Genomic DNA, 17,237 nt, shown 5'->3' on the forward strand with positions numbered 1-17,237 from the left:
ATCTAAAAACATAAGATTTCCCCTTAAATAGCCTTTTCTCTTTCTTCTGACTTCAAAAGCAATAAACAAATGGCACAAAACATGAAAAAGAATAAAAGGTGAATAATTTAGTTTTTTAAACTAAAAATGTACTATAATTACAGTAGAGAAAAACAGAAATTGAAAAAGTCTGGTAGAATACTTATGCTAGTTCTCAAAAGTAGACATATCAGCAAATGACCACAGTCCTGCCACCTGGAAGACGCACACAGGAAGACTGTCCAGGCTAGCATGAACTACAGGGAGTTCAAGGCAACTATGGGCTACACACTGAGACCCTGCCTCAAAACAAAGAGAGTTGGGGGTGAGGTGGGAATAGAGAGCACCTGCTGCTCTAACAGAGGGCCTAGGCTTGGATGGCAGCCCATATCACTCCAGTTCCAGGGAATCTGACAACTCCTGGTCTCCTCTCAGGCACCTCGCACACACATGTAGGCAGGCAAAAAAACACACAAAAATAAATCTCCTTTTCAAAGTGATTTTTTTTTCCTTTTTTACCCCAATTTCCCTAACTGTTTGCTATAGGGTTATACTGTAAACTTCACATATTTATCTTCATCATTTAAAATGACAGTTTATGACAACCAAGAGAATATAATTATAGGAATGAAAAATAGGAGGCTGTAGATATGGCTCAGAGTTTAAGAGCACTTACTGTTGCACTTCCAGGACCCAAGGTTGGTTCCTAGCAGCCATAAGGGGGTGCAACTCCAGCCCTAGGATCTGATGCTTCTGGCCTCTACAGGCACCCACACTCATGTGCACATACCCACACACATATACATGTATGCATATAATTAAACAAAATAAGAGTGGGGCAGGGAGGCAGACCTCTGTGAGTCTGAGGCCAACTTAATCCACATAGTAAACCCCAGGCCAGTCAGGGCTACTTCGTGTGACCCTGTCTCAAATTTAACAAAAACAAACGGGAAAAAAAATGGAGAAAAATAAATTATAGAGCCAGGTTACAAAGTATAATACCAATCAATTCCTGATTCTCTAGAGAGAAGTCTTGCAGTTGGCAAATACAGTAAATCTAAATTATTGGAAATATCCCCAACCATTGGCAGATGATCAGCCTGTCTGAGTCATAAAAGAACAAATAATAACACATTTGTCTGCAGCAATGCTAACAGAGGTTTACAGAGAAATCTTTACTGAAGGCTTATATAATCTTGTGACACAAAATGAGCAAGTGGATAAAAGAATCCCATAAAGAAAACAGAGAATGTAGCTGGAAAAGAGAATTTGTAACAAGCTTCTTGTTACAGATACCCTCACACAGTAAAAGAAAAAAGAAAACACAAAATGACAAAAGTCCTTTCTTACCAGGGGATACACTTCAATAGCCCCAAGTGGATGACTGAAATTACAAAGAGTACAAACCCATCCATACATTCTCTTTTTCTCTGTACATTCTGTGAAGAAAGCACTATACAGCTTCTGCTGACATGTGTGAAGTGGCACCACCACTACCAAGTTTATTATTAAATAAGGGTTATGTGAATGAACATAAACACTAAGATACCCAAGTCTGATCAAAGATAGCCATGAAGTAAGTGACTTGTGGACTGGTGAAGATACTACACAAAGGAGTGATTCAGTCTTGGCAGGGTGGGTCAAGATGGCATGAGATTAGACTACCATAGTCAAAACAGCAAAAAATTTAAAATTTACACACTAGGTAGGTATGGTGGCATATGCCTATAATCCCAGCATTGGGGAGACAGAGGCAGGGATGGTCTCAAGGTAGACGCCAGCCTTGGCTACCTACTACAATCCTGTCTCAAACAAAAACAAATTAGAAATTGCTTATTTCTGGAATATTCTATTTAATACTTTTAGATAGAAATTAAAAGCAAGTAACAGGAATTTCAGAAAGTAAAACCACAGATAAGAGGGGAGTATTGCAGAAACTGTGGTTGTTTGTTTTGTTTTCTTGAGACAGGGTTTCTCTATGTAGCAGCCTTGGCTGTCCTGGAACTTGCTTGTAGAACAGGCTGGCCTAGAACTCTGTTTTCCAGGTGCTGGGATTAAAGGCCTGTGCCACCATGCCCAGTTGAGAAATTGTGTTTTAAATAGGGTCTCTATACAGCTAAGGTGGTCTTTCTGCTTCCCAATGCTAACATTAATATTTAGAGTTAGCATGCCTGGCCTTGCTAATGTCATTCACAGTTAGTTGTTTATAGGATTTGCTCTTATAATTCAGAGATAAGGAAATGGGTGGAGGTACAGAGGAAATAAAGCTGGCCATGAATGTGTGATACTGGGCAAAGAAATACACAGTGACATTATGCTTTCTAAACTTATGTAGAAAAAAGAATCAAGCATATGCAAAAGGGTTTTGTTTGTTTGTTTTTGTTTTTTAAAAGAGGAGCTGAAGCACTCTGGAAGTTTAGACAGGAGGATCAGTCATTAGAGGCCAGATAGACTACACAGCGAGACTCAAAGCAAAGCGACACACACAGAAACAGCAGCTGAGAGCTCAAGATGGTGCTTGAGGCCTCTAATATGATCCCTAGCTTCAGACAGACAGACAGACAGACAGACACACATATACCTCAGGTAGCTTTCACCCCTCCCCCTCCTTCTTTTAGGTTTTTCTAGACAGAGTTTCTCTGTGTAGCTTTGGAGCCTGTCCTGGAACTCACTCTGTAGACCATGTTGGCCTCAAACTCAGAGATCCACCTCCCGAATGCTGGGATTAAAGGCTTGAGCCACCACTGCCTGGCCCCCAGGTGGCTTTCAATTAAATAGTCGTTGACTACCATTTTGAAAATTTAGAAGTCAAGAAGCTGAGCATAGTAGTCCATGCCTATAAATCCCAGCACAGTGCTGAAGCTGGAGCTAGATACTAAATACACTGCTCAGTGATTAGGAGCATTTTTCTACTTTTGCAGAGGACTGGTTTAGTTATCAGCACCAACGTGATGGCTCACATCGGTCTCTAATTCTAATTCCAGGAGATCTGGCTCCCTCTTCTGATCTCCATAGGCACTGCACACATGAGGCACTTATATTAATGTGGGTTACACATGCACATTATTCTCAACAGCTAAGTAGGTGGAAGGGACAAATGACCACATAACAGGATAGTACTCAACTTTAAAAAGGATTGAAGTATTTACAGTCTATAGAATGTGTTAGTGCTGATGGCATTATACTAATAAATGAAAATAAACACAAAAGGCCATATATTACATATTATTATTTATAAGAAATCTGTTTTGTGGGCTGGAGAGATGGTTCAGAGGTTAAGAGCACTGACTGCTTTTCCAGAGGTCCTGAGTTCAATTCCCAGCAAGCACATGGTGGCTCACAACCATCTATAATGAGATCTGGTGCCCTCTTCTGGCCTGCAGGCAGAAGACTGTATATATAATAAATAAATAAGATCTTAAAAGAAAGAAAGAAAGAAAGAAAGAAAGAAAGAAAGAAAGAAAGAAAGAAAGAAAGAAATCTGTTTTGCTTTGAGACAGGATAGCCCTATGCAGCCCTGCTTGGCCCACTATGTAGACCAGGCTGGCCTCAAACTCAAAGAGATCCACCTGCATGTACCATGATGCCCTGAAAATTTATATGAAATCTTAAAAACAGGCAAATCCTAGCCAGATGTGGTGATGCACCCTTTTAGTCCCAGCACTCGGGAGGCAGAGGCGACATCTCAGCAGCATATGTTTATATCAACTTCTTCAAAATTTGAAAGCATGCCACTCTCTAGGTGTTTTGTTTTTGAGGCAGGGCTGTTCTGAAACTCACTGTAGCCTCATGACCTAACTTTCTGCCTCAGCCTATCCAGTGCAAGGATTACAAGTGTGGCCCACTATGCCAGGTGTCTTTCATCATTTTCCAAGGGGAACAAGAGCTAATCTGATGTTGCTTTGCTTGTCTGACACTTGTGAACCTGAGGCAGGAGGATTTCAAGTCTGAGGCCAATCTGGGGTAAAAGAACTCTTCCACTCTAAGCTAGAGTGAAAACTTATCTGAAGAACCGAAATAAGTAAATGGAAAAAAAAAAGAGCCCAAGTTTTCTATCTCATAGCAAGAGAAAATTATTTTAAACTGGCATTCCAGGCCATCCTAACTATGCCACCAATACAGAAACCGTCATGGAAGGGGAAGGGATATTGAACTTATCTGGACTATAGCAACCAGGCAATCTACTTAACCTGTTTATGACAGTTCCTTATATTTATTAACAGTTCTCCCAAATTGTTTTTTAAATAAAATGCACATAAAGGGCTTAGCACAGTGCCAGCCATAAAGATTTATGAAATGTAAGCTATTAAGGAACTGTTATTTGCTAATACGATGATGATGAAGGTGAAGATGTTTTGAGACACCCTTGCATTTCAATCCTGCTGCAATGGTTTTCCCAGTGCTATGATTACAGGAGCACACACACCATCACGCCTAGCTTGAACTGAGCACTAACAGTCATGCTACTAGTCATGTTCTTTACCTGTGGACCCGACTCCTATTATCAGAATGTTTGAGGAGATAACCAGGAAACTTCTAGGTAAACTTGGAATCAGCTAATACCTTAGATAGTTTAGGTTTAGACTTTTTTTTAGGTAAAACAAAGCCTTGTCAATCATCTTTAACCCATATATGACATTCCATGTCATGAATGCCTTCATTCTAAGCTCTAGATCAGTGTCTCTCAACCTTTGGGTCCATTCCCTTCAGAGGTCACATATCAGACATCCTGTATTTCAGATATTTACATTATGTTTTTGATTGTGAGCCTAGTCTTTAATGGCTAAGCCATCTCTCCAGCCCCAGATGTTTACATTAAGATTCACAACAGTAGCAAAATTTCAATTATGACGTACAACAAAGTAATGTTATGGTTGGGGGTCACAACATAAGCAACTGTATTAAAGGGTCAAAGTATTAGGAGATTGAGAACCACTGCTCTAGATGCACAAGTATATGTGCATTATACCTGATGAGGGAGGTCCTTCTGTATATATGTATGTCTTATTGGTTGATAAATAAAGCACTATTGGCCAATAGGGAAGCAAGTTAGGCGGGACTAGGGGAGAAGGAGGATTCTGGGAAATGTAGGAAAGGGACAGAGTGGCCATGTGATCCCAGGGAAGACAGGATGCTTGCCACTGACGTCCTTGATAAGTCTTTATAAAATATATAGATTAATGGCTATGGTTGATACTTAAGACAGAGCTAGCAAATAAGAAATCCTAGTTATTGGCCAGCAGCATTTTAACTAATATTAAGACTCTGTGTGTTATTTGGGGGCCCTAACGAAGCGGCGGAATTCAGGCAGCTGGCGGAAAGTTATCATTACACATAACTAATACATATTTTACTTCTAGATTCCAAAGAGAAACGGTAGGGAACAGATGCAAGAACAGAATACAGGATTACAGAAAATAAGTCAGAACTTCAGATATAATCTTAAGTCACCAGGCAAAATAATTTAACTCAGATTCTCTCTAAAGCTAAATTTTACTACTAGATACCATTTTTGTTTTTATGGGATAGAGCTGAGACAGAGTTTCAAGTAGCCCAAGGCTGGCCTCAAACTCCCTACATAGGGCTGGCAAGATGGTTCAGCAAGTAGACATGAGCTTACCCCCCAACAATACAAGCCTGCCAGTCTAAGTTCAATCCCCAAGGAACCACATGGTGGAAGGAGAGAACCAACCCAACAAAACATTATCCAGACCTCCAAACCCACCCCAAGGCATACCCCCTTTCCTGCAAATAAATATTTGTAATAAAAACATATTTCAATTTTTATGTAGCAAAAGTTGGTGTTGAGTTCATGTTCCTCTTGCCTCAACCTTCCAAGTGTTGGGATTGCTAGCACCCACCATCACATCTGATCTACACTCCATTTCTAATATGAACGGCACCTGGCAGGCTGAGGCAGGAGAACTATGAGTTTAAAGCCATCCTGGGCTATATAGAGAATTTCAAGTCAACCTGGGCTACTTCTGTATCAAACACACACACACACACACACACACACACACACACACACACACACACACACACACACACACACACACACGGATACGACAACAACACATGAACAGACAGAAAGATAATACTTTAATCCAAAAAAGAAACAATGATCCAAATTTACCAATTCCTGAAGGCATTTAGATCAGATGATTGTTAAGAATAGTTTCCAAAGCCAGGTGTGAAGATCCATACCAGTCCTTCGGAGGGCCAGGCAGAAGGAACACTACAACACTACTTCAAGGCCAGTCTACCCCCTCACACCTGTCTCAAAATTTAAAACAAAGAATAAGGCTCATTCCCTGATCTCCTCTCTCTAGTTTCTTTTGTGCCTTCTTCCATGTAGATAACTTTAGCCACTCTTATGTGGAGACCCCCCTGTGCAAATGATACGAAGTAAGTATGTCACAGAATCATATCTATTATAAACATCTGTTTCAAAGCACAGCAAAACACATGACTCAAGACAAAAATCAAGTGCATCAGAAGGAGCCACTAGAAATCAGGAACCAAAAAATTACACTTCAGTTTTACAGAAGTGCATATTTTTTTTAACTGTTTTGGGGGGGGTCTAACACCCAGCCTTCAAGCTTCTGCCAGCTCTGGAATTTCCACAGTTCTACTCTAGGTGGCATGGGTGTAACCCTGGGGAGATAGTTGTGTGACTGCAATTAATAACATTCACACTGAAGAGGTGGGGGGTGAAAAAGCCACTCAAGCACCAGTAGCTCACTGCCATTTTTCTAGAAAAGATGACAATCTAGCAGTATGTTAGATACCAAGTTTAGGTAAAGATGAATGGCAAGGCTTCACCTCACTTGAAACATTCCCTCCAACCACCATCTACAATGCAAGACGTGAGACACATTCTGGAGTTTGCATACCCTTAAAAGAGCAATTGGTATACACACTACAGAGACCATCAGTACTGAGGTCTCTTAAAAAGAGTAATTCCAAAAAAATATTACAGAATGGTGTTCCTGGGGCCAGCAAAGAGGGCTCAGTGGGTAAGGTGCTGGCTTACACACTCAATAACCTGGGTTCCATCCCAGGAATTCATAAGCTGTCCCCGGACTATGATGTGTTTGTACAACCACTGTGGTGATCTGAATGAGAATGCCCCCCCCCCCATAGACTCATCTATTTGAATACTGGGTCCCCAGGTGGTGGAAAGGTTTGGGAAGGATTAGAAGGTATGGCCTGGTTGGAGGAGTGGTTGGGGTGGGGGTGGGGGGGGGGGGCAGGCTTTGAGGAGTCAAATGCCCCTGCTATTCCCAGTTAGTTCTCTCTGGTGGTTGGGGCTCAAGATATGAACCATTGCTTAAGTGCCATCTCTGCCTATCGTGCTCCCTGCCATGATGGCCATGGACTTTAGCCCTCGGTGAAACTGTAAGCCCAAATAAATGCTTTCTTCTAGAAGTTGCGTTGGTGATGGTCTTTTTTCACAGCAATAATAAAAATGAACTAAGGCAGAAACTGGTATTATTTAGACCAGGATGGTGGGTGTTAAACTTACAAGGTGTCCTCTGACCACCATATGTGTGCACACCCCCCTCACACACACACAAATGATAAGTAAAATGCAAAGCAAAACCCCGCAATATCCTGCCTCTGCCTCCTAAGTTTTGGCATTACAGGCATGAGCCACCACACCCAGCAGACATAATGCTTTCACATTCTGACTACTGCTTAATTAACTCTCACACTTTAGTTCCTTCATTAAAGAAGAATAACCATGCTTCAGTCAGGTTACATGCACATGCAAAACATTTAACAGTACATATTCCTAGGAAAGCAGCTCAGACAGAAGTATACTTAGCATGCAGGAGGGGCCCTTGGTTTAATCCCCAAGTACCAAATACCAAAATAAAACAATGCCTAGAACAGAATGTTCAATATAGTTTATATGTATATATTTTTATTTTATTTTATTTTTGAGATGAGATTTCATGAGATTGCTGAGGCCTGCCTGAAACTTGAAATTCTCCTGCTTTAACCTTCCAAGTAGTGGAGATTATAGACATATGCAAGGGCACCCGGGTATTACAGCCGCCTCATAATTATTAAATATGTTATTATGGAACTGTCCTTAGAGCATAAACAACCATTACCATCTTAATCAGAGCAACTGTGATTACTCACAAAAGACTCTCAAAATTGGGCCTGTTGACCTTCCCAGATAGAATAAGAGGATGTTGGTAGTACACTCTCACCTGACAGTTCAGACACCCACTCCCAATTGTAGCCCAACCTCACTTGGTCTTGAGGGTTGCTACAGTGTAGAGAGTAAAAAGCTAGAGGAAACACTGACCAAAAACAAACAAACAAACAACACAAAAAGTCCTACCAAGAATGATAAATACTTAAGGCACAGGGTAAGTTAGTCATTTAATTTACTTTAATGTGACCTGTCCCTAGAGCATGCATGGCAAGAAGTGTTTCTCCTGTTTGTTATTATTTACTTCAACGTGTTCTTTCTCAGTAATGCTCACCAAGCGAACAAATAACAAGCAACCAATGGATACCTTGGGCATCAACTTTGCTAGTGGCAGAAGTATTAACATTTCTTACTTTGCTATGAAATAGCTTAAATATGGATTTCAAAGTGCTTAAGCTAGCTGGGCATGGTGGAGCATGTCTTTAAACTCAGCACTGGGGAAGCAGAGGCAGGCTGGTCTGTGAGTTCCAGGCCAGCCTGGGCTACACAGTGAGATCATGTTTGTTAGTTTTTTGTTTTTTTTTAAGTGCTTTAGCAAATGATGCCGCAAAGGTTTTTTTTGTTTTGGTTTGGTTTTTGGTTTTTTCAAGACAGGATTTCCCTGTGACTTTGGAGGCTGTCCTGGAACTAGCTCTTGTAGACCAGGCTGGTCTCGAACTCACAGAGATCTGCCTGCCTCTGCCTCCCGAGTGCTGGGATTAAAGGCGTGTGCCACCAACGCCAGGCTGCCTCAAAGATTTTAAGCGTAGTATTTTCCAAGAGAAAAGAACATGAGAAGGATCCCTTTTACCTGGCTATGACTGAATTATTAGCATTTTACCTGGGAATCTCAGGAGGCAGCAGAGCAGATAAAGTTATTCGATGCTTAGAATACCGAGTAGTAAGAAACTACACTATTTTCGAAAGGGTGAGAACATGCAGTTAAAAAGCTTCCACTTTCTAAACTCCCCTGCAGTCGTCATCCCTGCTTCCAGTCCAAACCCACCCAGATGACCAACAGCAAAAGGGAAAGGTCTCTTTTCCTAACTCTGATGTCTTTCGCTTCCTCTACCACCAAGTCTGCCTTTCCTAACAGTGCAGGGACTAATGATTAAGGACGAAGGAAAGAAGTGTAACCGTACTTTAAGATACTTTCCTGACACACAAACTACTTCGAGCCCAAATAGGAATAAATAAATAAATAAATAAATAAATAAATCGCACTTTGACTGACCATACTCTTGGTGAGCGCCTGAGGGGAAGCCGCAAGGTAAGAAGGGATTTTCCTAGTCAGTGAAGTCTGAAATGCCACCAGCCTCGGGGTCATCGTCCAACAATTATCTCAAAACTATGTGCTCACTAGGACCACCGGGCAGTCTGTTAATACTAAAGAGCAACACCGTGAGGCTGGAGGTGAGAGATGGAGAGCCGAACCACAAACCACAAGTCCAGGGCACCACCATCGCGCCTCCCTTCCTGTGCTGGGCTCTCGCTGGTCGCCAACGCCTGGCGTCCCTGTTCTTGGCCCAATCTACCGAGAACTGGCCGGAGTTCCCTCTCCACTCAAGTCCGACCCCACCAAAATTAAAGTATCACCATACCCTCCTTCTACTCGGGATATCATCCTACCCTTCCCGCTGACCAGCTCTCCCAGCCACTTTCCTGAAGACTCACCACCAGGTTGCTCCCGCCACTCCTCTCCAGCCCCGGCAGATCCGACACTTCCAGACAGGACCCGGTCGAGCTCGCGCGCATGCGCCGCCCCCCACCCCACCCCCATCTGTGCGCCTGCGTACTCGCCCGGCGCTGCGGGCCAGGCACACCTCTACAGCTGGAGCCAATCAGCGTGCGGGGGTGGGGGGTTAAATCTCCTGCCACGCAGGCGGAGAGCCTGGGAGCTCACCCGTTAACCCGACGGGTTCCACTCCCGCCCAAAGGTGGGAGGAGTTCTTGCACCCAACATTACCGAAGGCAGCTGTGTGCCGGACACCTTAGCGTTTGGACGCCGGAGGAACAGTTAGGTTGACTGCCGAAGCCTACTGGGTGTTTGGATCCGTCTAAATCGGGGATATAGATTCGTAAACACATCACAGTGGACAGAAAACGGTACACAGGAATCCCAAGGAGCCTTTGGCTCACGATGAACACAACTTATTTTGAGGGGTGTCTGTATGGTTGCCGCAGGCAGTTACTTTTACAGTCAAGAAGGATAAGTAGGAGTTCCTCCGGAAGTCCAGGAGATAAGAATTTTCCAGGCTGTGGGAACAACGGATGCCAAGAACAACGCGGTGCCTTCTGGAAGTTTCTTGAGGTTTATTCTTGTTAGAAGTTTTAAGAGTTCTCTTTCTCAGTCAAGAGAAAGCTGAAGGTGTGATAGCTCAGGCTATCAGGCTATTTCAGAGGCTGAGGGTTGGAGGATCACCTGACCTCTGGAGTGAAAAGTCAGACTTACGACATATTGAGGTCCTATTTCAACACCAACACCAGAGGAGGAAGAAAGAGTAGGGCCTAACTGTGGGTAAGAGAGAAAGGTAGAGCACTTAAATAGCACAGGTGAAGCTTAGCCCTGAGTCCATAGCCAGCAGAGCTCGAAATCAAGCTAGAGAGAGGGCCAGAGGTCTTGTAAATTTTGGAATAATGAGCCTAGAATTCATTTTATAGCCATTGAGTTACTGAAAGGTTTTTAAACCACTTGACCCAAGAATTCTTCCAGTCACCTCTAAGAGTAAAGCAAAATGCTGGCACTCTTGGGAATAAAAAAGTTTGGAGGTATGGCTGTAGAATGTGATAAACAAAACTGACCAGAGAAGAGGACTGATAAGCGCTTTTGAATTTAATAACACAGGGGAATGGTGATAGTTGACAAACACAGCAATAGTTTGGAGAAGGGAGAGAAATCAGGACAGGTTATAAAATGCTTTTGAAAACTTTGACCTTGTCAGAGAAAAGGGAAGAATGATGTGTCTCATTTGTTTTTAATTTGTTAGAATTAAGACAGGAAAAGTTGAGCACGGGAGAAAAGACTCAACTGAGAAAAACAATTGAATTTACAAAAGGCTGTATGTGATAATCTAGATAAAGATTTTGAGAGGGTTAGAACTGAATTGCTCAAACCACTGATGGGAGTTGGTGATACTCACCTTTGATTTCAGTTCTCAGGAGGCAGAAGCAATGGGATCTTTGTGAGTTTGAGGCCAGCCTGGTCTACATAGTTCCAGGTCAGCCAGAACTACATAGCAATACCTTGTCTCAAAAATCAATAAATAAAATAAAATCATGGGCTGGAGAGATAGCTGTTCTTCCAAAGGACATAAATTCAGTTTCCAACACCCACCTAGCAGTTCACAACTGTAATTCCAGTTCCAGGAGATCCACACCCTCCTGTAGCCTCCACAAACACCACAAAGATGGTACACAGATATTCATGCTGGCTAAATACCCATACATGTAAAATAAAAATAAATTTTTAAAAAATCAAACTGATAGGAGATCTAGGATAGTGGCATAAGCCTATAATCTCAGCGTCATGAGACTGGTACATAGTCATCACAGACTATAAAATAATTTTGAGGATAACATTAGCTACCTGAGACTCTGTCTCAAACAAACAAACAATAAAGCCCAGAGGACTGAGGCTGGCAAGATGGTTCATCAGGCAAAGGCAGTGGCCATCAAGTGTGAACACTTGATTTCCATTCCTGGAGCCCACAGGTTGCATGTCCTCTGACTTCTCTATAGATGTGTATGTACCAGATGGCAAGAATGGTTCTACACACACACACACACACACACACACACACACACACACACACACACACACACACAATAGATGTAAAAATAAATAACCCTAGACACTGACATGAAAAGAACATTCATGGAAAAGAGACCAACCCACAGAGTTGGGGAGGGAGAAATATTCTCAATTATAATGACGAAATGTATTGATAAGCCTGTAGGTTTAGAAACGTTAAGTTTTCTGAGAAGTCAGAGATAGATCCTCTGCTGATTAGAAAGTTGGCTGCAAGTATAAGGGAATTGAGAAGCTTGGAGGTATGGCTATAGAATGTGATAACCAAAACTGATCAGAGAAGAGGACAGATAAGCACTATAAACTGCTTGTTTACTCCCTGTAGAAATGAACTCAGCAGTTTCTGTTTTGCTCATCTGTCTCAAATCACTTGTTAAGGGCAGGGATGAAGAAAATATATGGCTGAATTCATTTAGGGTTGGGATGGTCATGGATATAATACTGTAGTTCTCAGAAAAGGGTAATTTTTGCCCTCCAGGGGACATTGGGCAGGGTCTGGAGAGTTGGGGGAGCATTATCTTAGAATGCACTAGTCAGCAACTGATAATGTTGATGTTTTAAAGTTGTGAAATCTTGATCTAGAGTTACTTTGATCCTCACCTATATTGGCTTTCCCTTGGACTATGGCTCTGAATTTACAGAGCAAAGCAGTTCTGTATCATGCATGCCTTTAAATAGAATGAGCAGTACATCAGACCTTGAATGCTTCAAGGACTTGTGATGTCACAAATACACAATTGGAAGACTCTCATAAACCTTTAGAATGAATCTGGATTCACACATAAATGAAGGTAGCTGTTTATTTTGATTTGAGGCTTTGATAGTTCCTTCCTTCCTTCCTTTCTTTCTTTCTTCCTTCCTTCCTTTCTTTTTGGGGGATATGGTTTTTCCAGACAGGGTTTCTCTGTGTAGCCTTGGCTGTCCTGGAACTCACCAGGCTGGCCTTAAAATTCACAGAGATCTGCCTGCCTCTGCTGGGATTAAAGGTGAGCACCACCACGTGTGGCTCTGATAGTTTTCTTAAATGGAAATGGTTTCAATCATATAGAAGTTGCACTGCTCATTATCAACTGCAGTGTAACTGTTTATTATAATCACTATAACAGGATCCCAAAAGAATAGGGATGCTCAAATTTTAATAATAAATTAAACATTGTGGTGATATATTATTTATGATTTATTCAAGCTTGCCTGAGGAATCAGAAAGCAAAGTCAGCCTCAAGCTACAGAGATCAGGCAGTGGTGGTACATACCTTTAATTCCAAGACTCAGGACACAAAGGCTGATAGATCTCTCTGAGTTCAAGACCACCCAGAACTACACAAGATTGAATCAATCTAAGAGTAACAGAATTTACGTCTTTAATCCCAGCACTAGAGAGGTATAAAAGATAGAAGCAGGGTCTAAAGTATTAGTCTCTAGCCACGTTGAGGACAGCATAGCAGTCTGAATGAATCTGAGGAGTAGTGAAGTTGAGAGCAGTTTGAGGATTGCCCCTTTGGTTTGAGCTGAGGTAGAGGTAAAAGCTAGTGACCGGCTGATTTACTTTTCTGATCTTCAGCTTGAAGCCTGAACCCTAGTATCAGTCATTTATTTACAGTGCTACAAAACATCCTAATTTTAACTCTAAAAACTGACATTCCAAGAAAACATCAATTGCCGGGCATTGGTGGAGCACACCTTTAATTCCAGCACTGGGGAGGCAGAGGCAGGTGGATCTCTGTGAGGTTGAGACCAGCCTGGTCTACAAGAGCTAGTTCCAGGACAGCCTCCAACGCCACAGAGAAACCCTGTCTCGAAAAACCAAAAAAAAAAAAAAAAAAAAAAAAAAAAAAAAAAAAAGGAAGGAAGGAAGAAAGAAAACATCATTTAAAGTCAAGAATTAGGGACTGGTGGAGAGATGGCTCAGAGGTTAAGAGCACTGGCTGCTCTTCCAGAGGTCCTGAGTTCAATTCCCAGCAACCACATGGTGGCTCACAACCATCTGTAATGAAATCAGGTGCCCTCTTCTGTCGCGCAGGCAGATAGAACACTGTATGCATAATAAATAAATCTTAAAAAAAGTCAAGAATTATTGTTGGACAGTAGAGGCGAACACCTGTAATCCCAGCAAATCCACCCCTCGTATTAGGGGACAGATTTCTGAGTTTTAGGCCAGGCTTGATTACATAGAGCAAATTCGAAGGCAGCAGGGATATACAGAGAAACCTTGTCTCAAAAAACAAAACGAAAATAAATAAATGCTAGGGTAAGATTTACATTTAGGCTCCAAAGCTACACAGAGAAACCCTGTCTCGAAAAAGAAAAAAAAAGATTTACATTTAGTTTTGTTTTTATTGAGACAGAGTTTCGCTTCGTAGCCCAGAAACTATGTAGCCCTGGCTAGCTTTGAACTCGCGTTGACCCTCCTCTCTCAACCTCCAGAATGTGGGGTGAGCTACCGTGTCTAACTTGGGGTCTAGGTCTATCTGTTCAAAAGTTTCACGAAGAAGGAAAAGTTTTGAAATTTAGGTAAGACAGGCGGAGGGTTTGGAAAGTAGAAGGGCGAAATGGGAAGTGAAGCGGACAGCTTTACGCAAAGGGACCTACTTCGGTTGTTCTTGGCGTTTTGAAGACCTCTTGCCCAGTGTCCGTTGTTCACTTCTTATGTTCAAATAAAGCTAGATGGTTGAAAGGGGCGGATGGGGTGGGGGGAGAGGGAGCGCGCCGGACTACGTGCGCTTGCGCGCTGGCGGCGGCGGCGGCGGCGCGGCGGCGCGGCGGCGGCGGCGGCGTCAGTGCCCGGCGGGGAGCGGGTCCCAGGCCGCCGCCGGACCGGAGGCTAAGGGGGCATCTGGGAGCTCCCTCGCCGGGCCCTCGGCGGCCTGATGGCGTAGGAAGGACGGGCAGTGAGTGTGAGTATGGAGGGCCCGGCCTGGTGGGGCGTATGGGAGGCCGAGGGTCGGATGGTGGGAGGTGGTGGGAGCTGCGCCTGCACTCAAGCAATGCCACCGTACCTCTTCTGGCCCGCGTGGTTTTAGAGTTTATGGGCGAGCGGTGCACCTGGCTTCAGGGTACACAGACTCTCTCAGGGGATTCTGCTCGCAGCCCCTCAGTCTGGACGCGTGGCTCCAGATCTTTGACCTCTGGGACGGGCCCTGACCTCTGGGCCTGGGGTCTAGGAGGACTCTCAGCCTTAGTCTGGTATTTAAAGGCTGCGGGTTTCAGGCCAGGACCCTCCCGCCTCACCAGACTGACAGTCTAGCCTCTTTTTTTTTTTTTTTTTCCCCCCTGCTTTTGAGGTCTCTGCTTATTAATGTACTAGCAACTAATGGAACGCTATGTATCTATTTAATATTTAGTAAATCTCGGTGCGTAGTTACGAAGAGATGCTTGCATCGCCTCCCACTTCAATCTGTTCAGTGTAGTCATCTTTGAGAGTAAAATGAGCCATCTTGTTGGTGAAGTTCCGAGATTTCGGTCTTGTTTTCGTTCTTTGTTTTTTAACAAATTAGAACCAGTTAAGGAAGTTCTCTTAGCAGATTAGAGCTATAGCCATCATGATGGTTTATATTGAGGTAATTCAAGACAAGATACCTTTTAATATTGAATATAAGATCCAAATCCGGTTCTAAAACCCCATGGGGGAATCACCCCCACCCCCCCAGACAGGGTTTCTCTGTAGCTTTGGGGGCTGTCTTGGAACTTGCTCAGTCTTCCAGGCTGGCCTCGAACTCATAAAGATCCCCAACGCTGCCTCCCGAGTGCTGGGATTAAAGGCCTGGCTTCCAATGGAGAATCTTAAAAATGTAATTCTCTGTTCTCAAGTTTGGCCAAGAATGAAAGAGTAGAGTAGATAATCAGATTCAACTAGGGTTTACTTAGCATCTATTATGCTAGAACTCTACATTCAGGTGTGTCACAGAAATTTAATGCAATATTATAATAGATGATTTTTTGGCAGTACTTTTCAGTTTGCTGAGATGCTGATGCTGATTTACCGTTAGTGGACTACTAAACTTCCTCTCAGGTGATAACAAAGTTCATCTTTTTCTGTTACACCAAGTTAGATGTTCTAAGTACTCCTGTTTGGAAAGTGAACTGAAGTTAACTATTGAGCCTAGAAAACAGATTTTGTTTTGTTTTTTATTTTTTAGTTAGAATCTGGCCTATATAGTCCAGACTAGCCTTGAATTTGAGATCCTGAGTTCAGTCACAGAGGGCTGGGATTACAAGTATATGCTCATCTTAGCTTTTAACTAGAGAAAGTGTCCAGATAGATTTTGAAGAGAGCTTCAAAACAGAGGAAAGGTGTGAATCGATTTCATCAAGCTAGTTCAGAAACAAATTGCTTTGATAGAAAGGAAGGTATTTTAAAAAGAAAAACGTTGATAGCTCTTATATATCCAGATGAGAACAAATTCAAGGCTAGTCTATAAGAAAAGCAAGGAGCATTGAGTGGTTCTGCGTTCCAGGATGACTTGGTGAGAACTGTACAGACTGTGTTTTATAATTGGGTTACCAAAGGGGAAGTTTAGTATTTGTGTGTCCAATGAGTGAGAACCCTAAACAGTTACACTAAAAATTTGCAGTCTGTTGCTGTTGTAATCTGAAAGAGACGTGGAAAAATAGTTTCCATGTGTATATTGGAGGACTTGTTACGTTTGTGCATTTGTTAGAATGAACCAACTCTCTGTGCTGATATTGAATGATTTCCACGATACTCTTAAGTGAAAGTAACGGTGTCAAGAAGGTATGCAATAGTGACGATTTTAAGTATATGTACATGTATATACATACATGCATGTATGCTTTGCATATAAGGACATAGAGTGTGGAAAGTAGTCAGAATCAACTGAAACTGTAGAATGTCTCTCAGGATGGAAAGTAGAAGTGAGAATTTATTGTTCAGTGGTTCCAGAGTTTAAGTTGTAAGCAACCAGAAAAAATAAAAACTCAGATTATTGTTTTTAATTTTTAAAATTTTATTTTCTGTGTATGGGTGTTTAGCCTGTATGTATGCCTGTGTACTACATTTGTGCACAGTGCCTGCAGAGGCCAGAAGAGGGCATCAGATCCCCTGGAACTGGAGTTAACACATTGTTTTGAGCCAACCATATGGGAGCTGGGAATCAAACCCAGGTCTTTTGGAAGAGTGCTGCTCTGAACTGCTAAGCTCAGCTTTCACTTGGATTTTAAAGATTGTTTTATTTATGAGGGTTT

At 42.5% G+C, this 17,237-nt stretch overlaps 2 protein-coding genes across 4 annotated transcripts in view; one reads left to right on the forward strand and one right to left on the reverse strand.

Moving 5' to 3' along the window:
* The window catches only part of Snap23 (synaptosome associated protein 23), a 34,503-nt gene extending 19,792 nt beyond the window's left edge, over nt 1-14,711 (reverse strand). The window contains exon 1 of one of the 3 annotated variants that reach the window (XM_027422110.2): nt 14,625-14,711. The gene's annotated coding sequence lies outside the window, so the exon portion shown is untranslated. Of the gene's footprint in view, nt 1-9,901; nt 10,022-14,624 lie in introns of those variants that run through there. The other 2 variants (XM_035446356.1, XM_027422109.2) reach the window with 2 other exon arrangements.
* A 78-nt stretch (nt 14,712-14,789) lies between these two features.
* The window catches only part of Znf106 (zinc finger protein 106), a 57,028-nt gene continuing 54,580 nt past the window's right edge, over nt 14,790-17,237 (forward strand). Inside the window, exon 1 of the mRNA XM_027422112.2 lies at nt 14,790-14,929. The gene's annotated coding sequence lies outside the window, so the exon portion shown is untranslated. The remainder of the gene's footprint in view (nt 14,930-17,237) is intronic.

This window comes from Cricetulus griseus, chromosome 6 (genome assembly GCF_003668045.3).
Source record: "Cricetulus griseus strain 17A/GY chromosome 6, alternate assembly CriGri-PICRH-1.0, whole genome shotgun sequence".
Classification (NCBI taxonomy): Eukaryota; Metazoa; Chordata; class Mammalia; order Rodentia; family Cricetidae; genus Cricetulus; species Cricetulus griseus.